Raw genomic sequence first — 5,953 nt, 5'->3', positions numbered from 1 at the left:
ACGAGCCCACCGTTTTCAGTACTTTTGGACTAACCGTGGCGGCTCTTCTACTTAGGATATAAAGTTGTGGTATATACCATAAAAAGCTTAATTCTTGTACATTCCAACTATATATAATATAAGGAAATTGATTATTGTGATTTAGAAATAATTGTTCAAGAACAAGCATGCGATACATGGTTTTTGCGAACTGTGTCTCAGTTGTGACCACTATTTAGAATAAACTACCGCACTTACTGCATTGCGGCTTGCTCTGTAGCTTTAGGACATATTTATCTAGTTCCTAGACGTAGCAAAATGATTTCGAATTTTGACGTTTTGGGTAATTTGCTTTTGAAAATTGACAAATATCGCAATGTTCTGTTGTAAACATCCCGGCAACTACATGCTCAAGGAAGCTACATTTTGGATAAAGTAGAGTTCAAGGAATTTCCATTTAGGACGCAAAATTTCATTCATGTACCTTTATTAGTTTAAACCGCAGCTTCGTAGCTTTAGTACCTTCCCGCAAGAATGGGCAAAAATAAAACCAGAATTCCAAATATTGCTTAATTTCGGCCGCATTATTAGGAAAACTAATACAGTAACATAAATGAAATTTTGCGTCCTAAATGTAAATTCCTTGAACTCTACTTTATCCAAAATTTAGCTTCCTTGAGCATGTAGTTGCCGGGATGTTTACAACAGAAGATTGCGATATTTGGCAATTTTCAAAAGCAAATTACCCAAAAAGTAAAAATTCAAAATTATTTTGCTACGTCTACGAACTAGACAAACATGTTCTAAAGCTACAGAGCAAGCCGCAATGCAGTGAGTGCGGTAGTTTCTTCTAAATATGGTCACAACTGAGACACAGTTCGCAAAAACCATGTATCTCATGCTTGTTCTTGAACATTTATTTCTAAATCACATCAATCAATTTCTTTATATTATATGTAGTGGGAATCTACAAGAATTAAGCTTTTTATGGTTTATACGACAACTTCATATCCTAAGTAGAGGAGCCGCCACGGTTGCTCCAAAAGTACTGAAAATGAGGTGCTCGTACCGCCGGAGTGGGACCGCCACCTTAAGGTAAGAGCGTAGAAGACAACGCTTACACGGAACAGTGTTCTGCGCGCGTACTATCGCCGATCTCACCACTATGAGCCGCTGACATAGCGTGTGGTCGGCGTTCACACTATGCTAAATATCTGGCTGATTGTACGTCCGTACCATGGAACACAATAAAATTTTACTTGATTAAAAGTAATTACAATAGTAAACAATTAGTAATTGGTTTGCTGAAGAATAACACTTAAATCTTGCTCCAGCGAAATATAAAGCACTGTTGTGGCCTATTAGTTAAATTTAAATTTGAATTTGGAGGCATCACACTCAGCGTAGCAAATAGCGATACGTTAAGATTTGCGGCGATAAGTCACCATCTAGCCGACGAGACATCGCAGTTTTGAAAAAAACAGAAAGAACAGGGCATCAGCAGAAGAGTTTGGACTCTTGCCGGACGACGCAAACAAGGCTGCGATGCGGCCTAAAGACCAGCTGCCAAATCAGATTTCACACTGTGTACAATCGAGTCAACGAGGAAGGAATCAACTGAATGAAAATAAACTTTACTGGGTGAAGATGCCCCCCGAAGAGAGAGAGAGAAAGAAAATATGCTGGTGGCATCGATGTACACAGGTAACGCACTAATGTGCTTGTCGTATAACGAATGGAAAGGCTTTGCGGCTAATCCCCAAATAAATAAATTTGAAGAACCTACACGCATCTTGGAATGTGAAATGAAGCTTTCGTTAAGCGGTTGATCAAATGCTATAAATTCACCGCTTTCACACCGGCGTTGTTACCATAAAGGGAACTGGCACGCTCTCGCGCTACGCAATGTGACACACGCGCCCATCATCTCGGAGCTATAATAATACTTTGTTTAGCGTAAAACAATGGACACAAGAAAGACGACAGGACAATGCGCTCTGTGTCCGTTGTTTTGCGCTAAACAAAGCAATTATGGATTCGCACCAACTAGGCCGCCAACGCATTGTGCTGATCTCAGAGTTAGTTCGCGTTGGTACGTTAAATGAACACGTGCGTTCTCTTTTAATGCGAAAGCATTATGTGCCCCATTACGCGAAAATCCGGCCCCATCGGCGTCGCCACCGAGCGATCCTACCTAAAATGGCCGACGGCGCAAAGAGTAAAGACACGTCAAAAATGCTCGGATAGACGTCACATTTCTCAGGGAGGTTGCTATAAACGAAATAAATCAATAGTATTAAAAATAAAATTTCGGTAAATTTCGGTGTGGGTGGGAATCGAGCCCAGGCCTCCGGTGTGCGAGACGCGCACGCTTCCCCGACGCCACGGCGGCTTCAATGTCCTGGCTGACTAAAGATGTGGCTAGTGCGCGCGTCATACCACACGTCACGTCGAAAGGTGTGGCCTATGGTGTGTCCGTCATTGGGCAAGTGAAGGCGCAGCCATTCGGGAGGAGTTGGCGCCGCTGAGCGGTCCTTCGAGTTATGAACTCCTCGCGGGCAAGCGAGCGCGCTTTGATTTGGCCTTACCGAGGCGCAATTAGAACGCAGGCGAGAGTTTGCGCAGACAAGGAACGCGCGAAAAAAAAATTTTCGCCAAAGGGACCATAATGCTTTCTCATTCTCACACGTAAGCAGTCGTGTTTTTGCCGAATTTTTTGTGGGTGTCCTAAACTTAGGAATAAAGCAAGGCAAAAATTCTAAGCAATAAAGAAAAAAATTCGTGGGGCCGCAACATTTAGAGAGGGACGGATTACGAGCGACGCTCTTTAGGCAGCATACATGGGCAGCATACATTATGAAATCACATTTTTTTTTTTCATTCAGCACAAGCGCCGCCGCGGTCACCGCACGTCCCATGCATCTAGCCGCCGCTACCGCTGCGGCAGCCATGCCGGCACCTACGACGCGCGTGACGTTAAAACCACAGAAGCGCAGGCCACGTGCACAGGCGCCGTCGCCACGCTGTTCCCCCGACTCAGTCTCATTAGTCGTCAAACAGGGTTTAGAAGAACAAGTTTAAGAGGATCCCTAAGCATATTCTTATGAGATGAGAACATGAAAACGTTTGTTTTGGCTAGGTTGTTGTTACGGAGGGCTGTTGCAAAGTGGTGTTGCCAAGTTGTGCTATAAAGAATGAAGCAATGCGAGAGGTGCGCGCTTTCACCTACCTAGCCAATAAACACGGCTGCAGGTTGTTGCTGCGGTGGAGTGGAGCGCGCGCTGATTGCTGCTGCGGCAGGCGTTGACGCCGGCGTCTGTTCCGGTGGGAGATGTCAAGTGCTTTCCGGACACGGCTTTCGCGGACGCCTTTTGCGGACGCCAGCTGGGTGCGCACTTTCACCAACCTAGCCAAGAAACGCCTTCGCGTAAGTAAAGCGCATGCAGACCAATTTGCTACACTAAGTGCTCTTTCTTATACCCGTGCCACACGGGCGAAGTAAAGTTCACTTTGAACGAGTGCACTTCAGTGTCATTTTGGCGGCGCGCTGCTACACGACAAAGAAAAGTGTTATTTCAAATTGATGGCCATGGCGATCGGGAGTCAGACGGGAAAGCATATATTTTTATTATAAAAATGTGTGCACGAAAACAGTTTATTACTGTTAGAAAGAACATTTACAATCCACTTTTACAAGAGCCGGTAACGACGGCAACTTGACCAGCAACAGTCAAAACGACTTGATCCGCCACATAACTGCGCAGTCATTACCCGGCGTGGTCGTGAACAACCCGAGAGCGAGAGTAGTTTTTTGCGGTGTGGTACATTTTATGATCATGTAACGTCAGCAATTTAAAACCATGTTATTGAGAATTACTCCTCACTCTTCTTTCAGTAATACTTTACTTATTTTTTACTCATTGCTAAGACGCTACAAACTTCGCCGCCGCGAAGTGCGTTCACCGAACACACTCGCCGGCGAGTGCGCTCTGCAGTAAGTGTCACTAAGTGTTCCCGTGTGGCAGCCTCCAAATGACACTAGCCGCGAAGTGCCTTCGCTCAAAGTGCACTTTACATTGCCCGTGTGGCACGGGTATTATATATACAGGGTGTTTCAGCGACCACTTTCAGAAATTCCTAGAGGTTGCCTGCGGCAGAGCACAATTCTAGTTCATGAGCTGGTCTACGCGAAGAGGCGGACATGCACAAAAAATTTAAATGCACAATCGACTGAGAAACTATAATATACTAATTAAGTTTTTAACTAATTACCTTATGGCTCATATTCCTCATATTCCAATTTACAAACTAACCGTGGAGTTGGCAAGGCGGATCCATTTGGAACAAATTCTCAGGATGACCAGTTTCGAGATATTAATTCCCGAACTTAGTGGAGGAATGCATTGACGTTCCAGTAACTTTCTGAACAAAACGTCGTTTTATGCATTGAAGCACAAGAGTAGATGGTGTAGTTACGTAGGGCCGTCTTCGAATCAGTGATGATGCGCGATGCAGCAGTCGATGCTTAGGCGAGAGCAATAGAAGCCTCTTCGCCTTCTTAAGGATGAATGCTGTGTATGGAGCTGGTTATTGTGGTATCCACATTAAAGCCCGTGACCACGGCAGGTGCCATGGCCGAGTGGGTCGGGTAGTCCACTGCATCAACATAATTCACGTGCGAAGCCCACTTGTACCTATTCCCGAGTTGCTGAGCCCTTGCCGTGCTGTATTGTAGTCGGGGGGCGTATTCTTCTGGAGAGGGGAAATTAGGAAAGTGTCGCGGATCCCCGGCGGTATGGGGAGCTTGACTCCAGCCTGCAAGGTTAGAGATGCTCAGTTTACTGCACTTGGCGTCCTATCACGATGTGGGAGAGGCGTTCGTTGTGAGCTAGGCACCCAGCCTCGATCAGCACGTTGAGAGAATTATGAAGCCTTAGCTGGGCCCGCTTTACATTGGCGTTGTTGGGTGGAAGGTGGAGTACTTGTTTGTATGCTTTCTTGATATGAATATTGTGCTTCTCAACATGCGAGGGGCATACGAAGAGCGCAACACATACGAAGCGACCGATATATTGGAAATATTATTGGCAAAACACAGGATCAGTTAAATTATGGACGCTTCGCCGATAAAGCGGTCTGAGTGTTCTTAACTTGACGAATACGTTCGTTGGCCGGGCGCCTTTCCTGTCAGCTCCCACCAAGAGAAAGCACGCCTGCACGTAGCGTTTGCTTTAGTACCCCTGACGCTGCCCCAGGTTCATGTCGCTCAGTGTGTTTCGCGACAGAATCGCCGTTTCTCACCGCATGGCCATGCTCGGACTGCAGCAACAGCACACCATACGAGACTAAATTCGGCCGTGCGCCATATGTTGCGCAGCCCTGGGTTACAGAATCGAGCTGCTGTGCTGGGGAGCCGTGGGTGGATCCTACCATGAAGCACGTAGGTAATTTTTTTAAGCATGAGCTAATGGGCAAGACAGCAGCAGCACGCAGCAGCCACGGTGATGAAAGCCGTGGAGGGTACACACACACACACACACAAGAAAAAGCTTTGCTTTTGTGAAGGATGTTTGTCAGCGTAGATAACGAATCTGAACAAACGCATAACGTGGCCATATGTTTCGCGTTTGCTAAAGTCGAGTGCCATGTTACACCTAGAAATTCGAATTCAGCAGCAGCATGAATGACAGGTAGTTTATTTCACGGCACATCTTGCGGAACTATGAAACAGGAACACATAATAATTTGAAGAGTTAGTTTTGGTAGAGTTATGGCGCCTCGAATATGAAATGTTCAATAAATAGGTGTATTAGCAGTCGGAAAAGTGCTGGACTAGCTGTTAGCAAGGATTGTGGAGTGGTCTCCGCAAGAAAGCTTCAGCATGCAATTGGGCAGACAAACATGCTAAATGCAGAAGTTATGCCTACTGATCCGGGGAAAAAAAGCATAAGGAGCTCGGAGATTGCGGGCTTGC

This window comes from Dermacentor silvarum, chromosome 1, assembly GCF_013339745.2.
Source record: "Dermacentor silvarum isolate Dsil-2018 chromosome 1, BIME_Dsil_1.4, whole genome shotgun sequence".
In the NCBI taxonomy this organism is placed as follows: domain Eukaryota; kingdom Metazoa; phylum Arthropoda; class Arachnida; order Ixodida; family Ixodidae; genus Dermacentor; species Dermacentor silvarum.
Note: the sequence above shows the minus strand (reverse complement) of the source record.